We start from the raw sequence: 12,873 nt of genomic DNA, 5'->3' as shown, positions 1-12,873 counted from the left end.
TTCACTGCATGACCAATAATTATACCTCTTGAATACATCTTTTTCTGCGATGTTTGATATAGTTTGGTTTTGATTCATTTTGCAAATCCCTTTATTAGTCACCAGCAATGCATTTGTGAAGAAATATGGTAGAGTTTAAATATCATCATAACTGAGACAGAACTTTAATAAATAGATGCAAGAACAAACGTTTGTGCCAAATTTCTTCATTCCTGTTGGGTTTGAATTGATAAAGAGGATCACTACTCTGTGCCAATAATTTTTAGATTATTTTGGCAAATCTGGGGTCTATATTTCAATAATCACTTCATCTGCCTGTCTCTTTCTGATCAGCACAGTGGATGTTTTAGAGAGTCTCTATTATCTGTAAAGTATTGCTCCAAAGGAACTGAAAGGAGGGGAATTGTTATGGGTTGAATTCTGTCTCCCCAAAAGATACGTTGAAGTCCTAACCCAAGTATGTGTGAATATGACCTTATTTGGAGATAGAGTCTTTGCAAATGTATTCAGGATGAAGTCATTACTGAATTAGGGTGCCCTTATAAGAAGAGGAAAAGAGACAAAGAGACAGAGAGGAGAGTGCCATATGGAGACGGATACACACAAGGATAAGAAATCCATGTGAAGATGGAGGTGGAGACTGGAATTATGCTGCCATACACAAAGGATCACCTGGGGCCACCAAAAGATAAGGAGAGGCAAGGAATGCTTCTTCTCTAGAACTTTAGGAGGGAGTGTGGCTCTCCTGACACCTGGATTTCACACTTAGCCTCTATAACTGTGAGAGAATAAATTTCTTTTGTTTTAAGCAGTGCTTTGTTATGGCAACCCTTGGAATCTAATACAGGGAGTTGGAAGAGGAAATGAGAAAAGCAGGTGTGGTTCCTTGTGGTATTTATAGTACAATGAGAAGAAACATAATATGGTTTCAAATAATTAGAAATGTACTAAGATTATATAAAACCTGTATTTTCTGCTGCTCTGTAATTTACCATGTGCGACCAATGACACCTGCCATTTCATTTCTGCTCTCAATAGTAACCATTTATCAAGTCCCACTGGGAATAGCCTTGAACTGTAGGATATTGAAATTCAAAGAAAAATGTTAAACAGGAATGTGTATTTTTTATTTTAAAGTAAGATAAAGGAATGGTGTATGATGATGGTAACAGACCACCACTGTTGAATCCAAGAAATCCTAGCCTAGCATCCTACTGAATCCACCTGATTTCATACCCTTCTATTCATACATATCTATTCAAAATGTAGTACTTTATGGGTCACCAGAATATTTTGGGTTTGCTCTTTTAGCTTCTGTCAGAATAGGTACACTTTTATCAATTTCATAGGTTAGGATGCTTCATAAATTCCATTTGAACAAAGGGTTCCATTGCAATAAGCAAGAAAAAAAATGTTTAAAATCCACTTAGCTGGACCACTTGCAAAGCTTATCTATGAATGAAAGACAAAATAATATGATTAGAAATCGATCTTTGTTGTACATTTGTCACAGGAATCCCCACAAAAAAACCAATGACTGGCATTTCTACTGTTTGAACACTCTTCATTTTATAAATGAGTTATCTGAACACTCTTCATTTTATAAATGAGCTAGCATTCCTCTCTTAGCCCACCCTACCATTAAATTATATGTATATATGTATATATATATGTATACATGTGTCTAAATATTAGCATATTTATATGAACTCTGTGAAATTGACATTTAACCATTCATTTGTGACTTACAAAACTATCATCTTTTATATGGTTCAAATTAACATTATGTATACACACACACACATATATAGCATGTAAGTAGTAAACATATATAATTGTATTGCAGAAGATCTGCACCTCACAGCATTATTCAGTTGGGGAAATTATACCAGTTGCAACCTGCTCCACACACCTACATATTATGCAATGTAATTGATATTTTATTTTTTCACAAAATTGATTCAAAAAATTCAATATTGATTCAACAAAATTCAAAAAATTGATTACAAAGGGACCATTGTAGAGATGACAAAACAAGTTTACAAAAAAGTCAACGGGAAGGAAACTCTGTCTTGCAGGGGGAATGTTACTTCCAAGCTAAATTGCTCTGTGAATAATGACAAGTATTGACCTACAAAAAACAAAGAGAGCTTTCTAACAAAAGTCTATATCAGCTATAAACTAGGAACATAGACAATAACTCCAAATTTTCCAAGTTCGTGACTTATGAGGAAGTTCAGTTGAGCTTGAACTGTAAAACAATCTAGAAAAGAAATCCATCTGACCAGTTTACTGGGCATTGTATAAATGCACTCTACATCTGTTTGAGATTTTTATTTGCCCACCATTGTGCAAACATTTCCTGAGTGATCTTAGTCAGGTGGTGAATTTTTATTTTGTTCATCTTTCCACTACTTACGTTTACTTTAGTAAGTCACACATATTTATAAGGTGCAATAGTTTGTTCTTGAATGATCTTCAAAACAAAAATTTGTATCTTTAAAAATTTTTGCTTCACATCATGAACTTTTAGCATTTGTGATTTATACTGATTTACACTGAAATTCCTCAATATTTTAGAGATTAAAAGCATCCACAAGATTGGTATCTAATATAATAAAATGGTATTGATAATGTGGTGGACTATATTTTTTATTTTTTGGGAAGCTACTGTGTGCAAATCTTGGCCCTGTAGAACACAGAAAGATGGCAAACACTTGGCTTTTGCTGTCCAGGCATTTGGGATACAGTTAAGGAAGTGGAAAAGCATATAAATAGGAGAAAGACAAGAAGCCCTAGAAATTAGAGATGACACTAAATATGGGCAAAATCTGGATTTAGCTAGCCTCTTTAAAATAGATGCCTTGTTTAAATATCATTTCAGAAGCATCATGGTTATGCCAGTTTGTATATTTATGTCCCCCAGAAAAAGCCATATTCTTTAATGCATTCTTGTGGGGGCAGACATGTGGATCGGTTTGGAACCTGTTGGTTCAGTGTCCATGGAGACATGACCCAGCCAACTGTAGATGGTAGCTCTGATTAGATAATTTCCATGGAGTCATGGCCCCGCCCATTCAGCGTGGGCCTTGTTTAGTTTACTGGAGCACTATATAAGCTCAGAGAGAAGTAGCTCTTAGCTAGCTGGAGCTGAGACAGACATTTGAAGATGGCTGTTGGAAGCTGATACAGACATTTTGGAGAATGCCATTTTGAAATGCAACCTGGGATGCCGAGGTCCTGCCTCAGCAAACATGACAGGGTCCTAAAGTGGGGGTCGGCGTCGGCGCAGCAAGGAAGGAGACAGACACGCAAAGTGTCTGGGACGAAGCTCAGGGCTCCGACAATTTTAATGAAAAAGTGATTTTCTTTTATAGCTCAAAGTTACATAAGCTCTGCACCTGGATCACGCGGGTGAGAGCTGGCAAGCACAGCATATAAATCACAAAACCATTGTTACTCAATTCCAGGGGACATTGGGGTTCGAACAGGGCGGGGGGACCGAGCAGTGTGTGTTTTCATCCCTATGTTAAGACAACTCTATTCCGGTGCAGACCTTCCAAGTTTCTCATGATATTCTTCCTTGTTCTCAGCAATGATCTCTGTTTTGGCTATTTTTATTATTTAGAAGGGCTTGTTTTTGTACCTAAAGTAAATTATCTGTGGGCTCATACAAGGAACTACTCTCGTACCATAAGCCCGTGGGGTGCGTGCCCAAAGAATTTCTTGTATGCTCTGGCTGCCCGAGGCCAGCCATTAGGCACTAGTGGAGCGTGTTGACCCTGACTCAGTTCTAACCTCGGCAAACAACGGGGCCTGTCAAGGAACTGGGTGATGAATTACGTGGTTTACATTGCTTCTGCTTTGGCCTTCTAATCGCTTTCTCAGTGAAATATTTTTGGATGTCAAAGGGGGAACTTGTGTAAAGGAGGATGTCTGGAAAGGGGCAAGGGGGCTTCAGGTAGCTAAACGGGGTGGCTGCTTTCTCATAGGTGGAGGAGGGGGTTCATCGAAAGGTAAAATCATCGGAAGGTGCCCAACACTTTGTCATATCTTTGATTATTATCCAGAGTATATCCCAAATAATAACATTAGCAAAGAAAAAGAGAAAGCAGAAGCACAAAGATTAAAAGAATCAGCATTGCAATAGTCCATCGGTGGTAGGCTTTGCCAGGATCTGTCGAGGGGCCACACCCACCGCCGTGAGGCACATCCACAGTAATGTTTTCTGTTGAACCTGAGGCCTTGCCATCAGGTTTAGGATGTGGCGATTTGGCTCCCGACACTGGGAGCAAGCAGACTCCAGCCACGTGTCTTCCCAGCTAACAGAGGTTTTCCAGATGCTAATGGCCTTTCTCCAGTGAAGGTACCCTTTGTTGATGGACACTTTATGGCCTTAAGATTGTAACTGTGTAAACAAATAAATCCCCTTTTATAAAAGCCAATCCATTTCTGGTGTTTTGCATTCTGGCAGCATTAGCAAACTAGAATAATGGTAGATAAAAAATTGGCCACAATCCTTCTTTCCTCCCCCCATCCATGCTGTTTTCAAAGAGATTTTGCAGCTCCATCCATTGAGAAGTATAGCCTATTGTACTGGACTTGTACCTTGCTCTGGCTAATAAAATGCCACAGAAGTGACTGTGCAGCACTGAGTCTTTGTTTCAAGAAATCTTGCACTCCCCCTCTTTCTCTTGGGACCCTGTCTCTACCATGTGACTCAGTGTGAGCTAGCCGACAGGAAGATAAGTGACCATGTGGACCAGATCCTAGTGAGCTTGGTTGCCCCAACTGAGGCAGAAATGTGGGCGACCCAGTCAGAGGTTAACAAATAGACTCATGAGAAAGCCCAGCTGAGATCAGACAAACTACCCAACCAGACCCAGCCTGCATTGCTGATACACATAATCATGAGCTAAATAAGTAGTTGTTATAAACTACTAAATTTTGGGATGGTTTGCTTCTCAGCAAGATAATAGATACAGCCATAGATGTTGAAGGCTAGCATGTTGACCAATACTAGTGAAGTTAACATAAAGTGAATTCTTCCTCAGTTACTAGAAAGATTTGCAAAACAGTCCCTGTGTTAGCTACAACATATTTATTTATCTCTACAGAGCCCAAGTACAGTTTAAATAACATAACCCAAATTTCATGGTATCTAGGCAACCTATTTAAAACTTTCTGAAATCATTTATTTTATCTTTTCAGAAACTACTTACAAAAGTACACCTTTTTGATAAGATTATACCAGGGAAGAATTACAGGATTACCTTTAGTTGAAAAATATGTGTATATTTAGTAGCCGTCAGTCACAACATCCATTAAAATTTGTGAAGGACTAGCTTTTTTTAAAATCCAAGTTTACTCTCTTTCCTACACTTTGGCAAGTAGGCTCTGCCAAACCTGTGTGGGCAAGAAATGTCCGGAAGCAAATTTTTAATGTAAAAAAGGGAACAATCCCATAAATTCATAGACTGGTGCATCCGGGATGATTTCAAGCAAAGTTCTAAAGAAAATTTAAAGACAAGGTCTTACAGACAGCTGGATGATCCTCAGAACTAGAAAGCCTCTCTTCATCAAGTAGACATTAATATGCAGTAGACATGAACAATTTACAGGGAACATCTACAATCAATCTAGTTTAGAAGAACAAAGCTGAGAAGCTGAATCCATGGCTTCTGTGCAGGACATTGATGAGAGATAGAATTTATTGCTGCCAATTTCAGCCAGGATGGCAACAATAATTACAAATATTGCCAGTAATGAATCTGAGAATATGAATCTATTTTCCAAATCATAGTGACATTTCCCTGTAAAGGATATTGTGTATCTAAGCAGACAACAAAGAAGTTATGGACTGAAGATCCTGACATGAATATTTTAGCAGGTCGTTAAATTTAGATTACAAGTCCATTCACTTTAACTGTGTTAATGGATATTGGCAGGTGTTACTCTTTAACTCCACCTGTCACAGGAAAAATTTTCTATAAAACTGAAGGTACTGATCGTATTTTGGGAAGGGGAGAAAGAGATGGCCTCTGCAGTCTTGCACAATGTACCTTTTATGTGAGTATCACCAACTATTTCATTTGCCTGAAGGGCTTTTTTCTCCAAACTTTTGGGCAGGTATTAGTATTCTGAACTTCCTACTACATACTTTTTCCCAGAAATTGTAACAAACTACAAGAAGAATGACTAAACTGGGCCTTCTGTGACTGCTGCTTTTGTCGACGATAGGATTATACAGGAAATGAAATGCTAAGAGGATAAATTTTACTTGCATTTGTTAGGATGGTAAATTTCTACAGAAAATGTTAATGCTCCTGACTTTATGACCTGAAGTAATCCTTTTTTTAAATAGTTAATAAAATCATCTTGGCAAATGGTATCATGAATATTTAATTTTCATATAAAATATGGAACACACAGCAAATCATCTTAGTTTCTTAATCTTTTGGTTAGTGCTTTAAGTTTACTTTCTTGCCTAGATTAAGAAGACTCCTTCTCCAGCAGCGCAAAGAATCTGGTCTTGTCTGCAGAATATTTCTTTTGATACCTAGGAGGGTATCACCTCCCTGCAGCCATGGGGGACGTCACCTTCCCTTGCACCATTTTCTTGTTCACTTTAATCCTTTAATTCTCAGAAAATTTCCCTAGTAAATGGTGAGGATTTGTTGTACACTAGCTAACTGCTAAAAGATTTCCCAGAATTCCTCTACATTATCTGTGGATTTCTTAAACCCCAGTGTGTGTGTGTGTGTGTATGTGTGTGTGTATTTGTGGTGTGTGTTATAAAGAGAATTTTAAGAAAGGAAGGAAAAACTGATTTTTTAAAAAATACTGAAATGTTCTCACAAGTGGTTGATTATTTGGAATGTGTTCAAGTATTTTAGATGCCTACCTTACATCTTACACCAACATGAATTATTAATGAAGTAAGCAGTTCACAAATTCAAAATAAATATGTAAAAAAGCATATTTTGCTAATCAGTGGATAGGTATGGACTTTCTAAATTAAAAAAAATGATGAAATTAATCTTGGAAAACTCAATAAATTTGACTGTCTAAACAGTAAATATGTTGATGTTAAAATACAATAAACAAAATTAAAAAGTAAGAGATAAACTTCAGATGTGGTGATAAACTGGCGTACTTGAATATACATGACAGAGAAAGTGTTAATATTGTTAATCTACAGAGATATAACAATATAATTGAAAAATGCATGAATGAAAAAATAATTTAAAATCAGTATAATACTAACATATAGAAATGATTAGCAACATTGTAATTCCAGAAATACAAAGGTATTTTTTATCAAATTATTTTTATCAAAAATTTTATTTGAAATGCAATAAAAACCCATTACTGAAATTGTAGCTATAAACTGTAATTTTAATCCATTTGTTGGTAGATGTGTGTATTGATCCACATTTCTGGAAGACAATGTGACAATAAGGATTAACAGTCTTAAAATAATGTTATCCTTTGACTCACTTCTAGGAATTTGAAATAATGTAATTGAATGTTAACCCAAATAATTATGTTTAAGGATGTTTATCACACCATAATTTGTGAGGGGGAGAAGTATCTAGTTTTCCAGAGTAAAAGGTGAAAACAAAAATAATAACGTAATACACCCAATCAAGACAGTACTACGTAGAAAAATAAAATCACCAGTGTATGATTACACAGTAAAAAGCTATTTATAAAAATAATATCTACAGTGTGGTGCCAACTCTATAAAAAATGTTGCTCTTTACCATAGGGGGAAATACTAGGAAGTGTACACGACAAAACTTTACAGTATTAATCACTGGATTCTAAAATTCAAATGACATTTACCTTATTTCATGCATTGTTACATTTAAGATATAAGTAATTTAATTCCTGTTTTGAAATAACACATAGCTAATAAATGATTGAGCCAGGGTTTGATAAAATCGTTCTTATCCCCAAAGGTGCTTTTCCACTTTGCTACACTGGCAGGACAAGAGTGATTCAGCAGTTCACCTGTTTTAGTCTGATAACCATTGTAAGTAGCATTTCAGTTTTTTTTTATTAATCACTTATGCATCTGGAACTGTGGTGAGCACTTTAATTGCATTATTTTGTTTAATTCTCACAACAATTCTATGAGGGTACATCATATTGATCTCATTGTACCAATGAAGAAAATAAGCTTTAAAGAGTTTTTTTGCCCAAATCTCTGAGCTAGTCAGGAACAAGATTGAATCTGAGCATACGTCTCTTTGACTGCAGAACCCTGTGCTTTTCTGTCTCCAATTCAATATTTAGCTGTAGAAATGTACACTCACATGTATTAAGTATCCCTTTCTAAAATCCTAAAACATTGGTCTGAAATAAGCAGCAAGGTATTTTAATAACTTTGTGACTAACACACAACATCACAGCAGTGGATTGAAGTGTTTACAATATGCTCTTGTATAACAAACAACTTTTCATAAATAAGATGTTTGTTACGAACTTAATACTAAATCTCAGCAAAAATAGTCACAAGTTAGAAAGTGTCTCTTCCTTAGGATTACATAATAGTCAGTGTATTAACATTTTTACATGCATCTACTACAGGGTAGGAACTTCTGTTGCCAATCAGGAAAACAAAACAAAACAAAACAAAACAAAAAAAAACATGCCCCAGCAGCTGCTGCCAACAGTTATTTCTAGAGCAGGAGACTGGGAAATGAAGATATGCAGACATTTTAACTGTGAGATATTTGAGAAAAGGATCATTTAGCTTAAATTACCCCACCCTACCCCCTGTAACCTTTGTCCTTTTGCATCAGGAAAGCAATGTATTTTCTATTTCTATAGAACTGGTATATTTTAATTTAAAGACATTTTCAATAAATATGCATTTTAAGTTGCCTACATTTATTTAAACTATGATTTTAGCTTATATATAGTCTTCCTCCTTCCCTCCTTACTTAGCATGATTAATGGGTGGTAACTATGCCCTTAAAAGATAGGGAAACTAAAGGCGGAACTGCACTGTCCAACATATTCCCTAGCTGTATGTTCTTTGGGCACATTACCTATATTTCAATGGTTCGATTGGATTAAAAATAAATTGTGCCTAAATAAAAGAGCTAGCAAGTGGCTACCATATCAGCCAGCACAGAGACAAAGTAATTTTTGCCATCTCAGAAATTTCGATGGCTAGGACAGAAAGTTTAAAGGAGTTACCAAAAAGTCCATTTGCTAGTACCTCCTTGAGCTAGCACATAAAACCAAGATTTGGACTCCAAACCCTCTTTTCCTTCCTCTAGCATGCTGCCTATGCGTATAGAAAAGGTGTGTGCTTGGGAATGTTGTGCTAGACATTGTTATTTCCCTGAAACACTATGTCAGAAAATATTGTATCTCTCGGTTTATGAAGTCCTATTTCATAACCAATGTAAGGAAACAAGCCAGAGACCAAAGACGTCTTCTCTTTCCTAGCATTAATGGCTTAGTAAGAAGATACATTGGCAGTTTCCTGAATCACCAATTTATTGGTTTTCCCATGGGTACTTAAGAGCTCTATTTTGGAAGATACATCTCCCCAGCCTGCCTGAAGGACCTCAGCTCTGAAATGAGAGACGAAGTAAGTTGTCTGCTGAAATTTTTCATACATTTATGGGCTGTAAAATTAAGTTCAATAAATTAATGTGCAGGCATACCAGTTAAATGATTCAGGTTCTAGTTGCTATTTCTACATCACAGTCAATGATAGGCTCACATTAAACCAGTTCCCTAATTGCTTAGAAGGGAGGAATGTCAGAGATGTCAGATCTGACGCTGAATGGACTCTATTGTAAGCTATATGAGCACATTAAAAGTAAAATCTTTCATTTATTGCCCACCTCCAAGCTGTACCCCACCCCCATTGTGTAGCAGAAAGATGACTAGATTGGGAGTTGGAACATTAATGATAATGATAATAAAAAATAATAATTATAACAGCTAACATTTATTAAGCACTTTTCATGGATTGTGTTGATACCCAAGAAAGTAGGGTCTATCTTGACTCCTATTTCATAGGTGAAGGCATAGAGCCTCAGTGTTGCTAGATAACTTGCCTGTTAAACATCAGGTGAGTAGTGGGCAGGTATACTATGAAGACAACCACAGTGGTCAGCACTGCACTACTCTAGTGGAGGTATGCACAAGGGGCTATAGAAACCACAAGACAGGTGTGAGGACTAGTTAGGGACTATGTTAGCATAACTGGGAAATGATCATGGTACATTAAGGGACTGTGGCTATTGTGATTTCCTCTATGTTTTATGCTTAAGAAGAGAATAAAATTAAATTGAGGCTCTAGTTCTCAGGTACTGAAAAGTGTAAAATACCAGCTCCTTCCCTGCTGCTTTAGCTCTTCACCTTCACTTGTCCTCTTCCTCCATTCACATTGGCATGCAGAGCTCTTACTCCCACCACGTAAGTAAATAAAAATGAGTATGCATTAATTTGAGCAAGCATCACTGTTCTCAAGGGAGAAGAAATCATCAACAAAAATATATAAATCACCCCTGTGTTTCTTGAATAATTTCTGATGTTTGTGGATTTTTTTATATTAATTTTTTTTTTTTTCTGGTTGTTGACTTCCTTGCAAGATATAAATCAGTATTCCCAATGAGAGTTCCAGTCATGGAAACCTTTGTGATTTTATTAATGCTTTAATACCACAGGCAATTTAAACACAAGGATTACTGCAATCTTTCTCACTACTGTTGGTTTACAACACTAAACCATTTAGTGTTTAAAGCGTTCAAATTATGTGAAGTAAAGATTTCCTATTTTATGAGCCTGCTGTAAAGTCAATTTTTAAGTGTGCTGATTAATTCAAGACCATATTCATTAAATGGCTGTTTCTTAGGTTCAGTGTCTTATCAGTCCCAAATTACAAGCTGCCTTGTGGAGACTTTTTTGACAGAATGAAATGTAAATCCTGTGTTGCATATCATCACATGAATGTTAACAAGGAAGCAAAAACGATCAAATTTTTATTTTACATTATTTTAGGTAAGTCAATTATATTGCTCTAATATTACAATCACTTCATTGTATGCAACCCAGAGCCAATATAATGCAATATCAATTTTAACAGATGCAGGATTTTTTAGAAACCATAAAGGTTTCTACTGTACCCTTCTCCAGTGAACAAGAAAATGAGGCAATTTCCTTGAAAAAAAAATAGGAAAAAAAATGTATAGGAAAACTCTTGCAAACAGCACTCGGCTATCAAAAAAGTATTGCCTGGTTCACCAATAAAAATTTTTGTTTTATTGGCAAAGTGAAACATACCTCCTATCTTTTTTGTTAATCTGTCTAGCTCTTTCAGTTAATAAAAGAATGTGCAATAGATTATTAAAAATTGTCAGTAAAATCATCAAAATGTCACTGACATTGTATGACTAAATGTCACTTAGGTGAGTCATACATAGACAGTATTAACCAATGACACGTGAAGGCAGCCCCATATCCTACCATATCACCACCACCCTAAAAATAAATTAATAAAAAGCGATACAGGAGTTCTTATAAAAGATGGGTTGATTTTTCTTAATCATTATTCAGACTCAGGCATTGAAAGAGTTGTCTAAAAACCCTGCAGTCAAATGCTTTGTGCAGAATTCAATATGTAACAGTCTAGCTAATGGAAAAAGCAGGCGTGGAAGGGAGAACTTTCTGTTGTCATGCTGAAGAGTGCTTTAAAGAAGATTGTCATTTGAGATTCTTTTGTCAGCAATGAAGGATTCTAAATGCAGCTGAACCCAGAATTTTGATCGTGGTATGTTTAAAAGTTTGTCAATCTAGGAATTCTATATTCCTATACTTTTTGTTTATTTAAAAATATGTAGAGAAGCCAATTAAGAATAATTTATATTGATTGCAGGATTTGGGATGAGTGTATCTGTTATTTCAAAATATTATAAATATATTTTTTAAAAATAAGGAATGGCATGATCTAAATATGCTGTTCTTTTTAAAGTATCAAAGTGTTAGTCTTGCATGCAAAATAAATGCCACCTCTGAAGTTTTGACTATTTTAAAATGTATTTTATTATTGATTTTGATGAAACTATTCACAAATTCTACTCTAAAAATAGTTTGTGATTTAAAAAAAATGAAATATGGCTACTTTATAAATAAGTATTTTTAAATATTCTTGAGAAATTACATTTACAAAACTTTTTACTGAATTATTTCAGTCAAATTAGAAAAACTGAGGAAAATTTCTGCATTTAAAAAAGCATATCTCATAGCATTAAGTGTTAAAATAAACAAATGTCAGAACTATGAAATTCATTATGGTTTAAGCTAGGAACAAGGTGTTTTTTCACCCTGCTCTCTTTATCTTCTCTTGGATTTAAAGATGATAGGAAAACAAAGTTTGTCTTATTATAAAGCCCTTTCTTTTCTTTTCTTTTCTTTTTCTTCTCTTTTCTTGTGTTTTTGTTTAAAATGTCAAATGCTTTCATTTGGAAATCTGTGGTCCGATTTCTAAGTCTATATTCAAGGTTAGATCTTTAAATGGATAATCTTAGAAATGGAAATGTGCTCTTTTTGTTTGTTCATTTAAAGTAAAATAAGTACTTAAAAATTCCTTATAAAGTATCTAAAATATAAATAACAGTGCCAAGGAAAGGTATACCTAAATCTATTCTCTGTCAATAACTTCCAGTAAGTGGGCATTTAAAGCTTACCTATTTAAAAAAAATGTTTATTTCATTGAGAACACTATAGAAAGCCACAGCCTATACTCCATCATAGACTATTCTACTGAATAAGGCTTGGCTTTTGATCTTCATTAGATAAACCAGAGTTCCTGTGATTTTGAGTGATAATAATGGATGGAGAGAG

General features: G+C 35.4%; 1 protein-coding gene across 8 annotated transcripts in view; it reads left to right on the top strand.

The window, feature by feature from the left end:
- The window catches only part of ANO3 (anoctamin 3), a 334,560-nt gene that overhangs the window by 151,007 nt on the left and 170,680 nt on the right, over window positions 1-12,873 (top strand). Inside the window, exon 1 of one of the 8 annotated variants that reach the window (XM_037839170.1) lies at window positions 11,563-11,800. The exons of 6 other annotated variants lie outside the window; for them this stretch is intronic. The gene's annotated coding sequence lies outside the window, so the exon portion shown is untranslated. Of the gene's footprint in view, window positions 1-11,562; window positions 11,801-12,873 lie in introns of those variants that run through there. One more of the 8 variants, XM_037839171.1, reaches the window with a different exon arrangement.

The sequence above is a fragment of the Choloepus didactylus genome, chromosome 6 (assembly GCF_015220235.1).
Source record: "Choloepus didactylus isolate mChoDid1 chromosome 6, mChoDid1.pri, whole genome shotgun sequence".
Taxonomy (NCBI): Eukaryota; Metazoa; Chordata; class Mammalia; order Pilosa; family Megalonychidae; genus Choloepus; species Choloepus didactylus.
The sequence above is the reverse complement of the archived record's forward strand: the minus strand, read 5'-3'. Positions and strand labels throughout refer to the sequence as shown.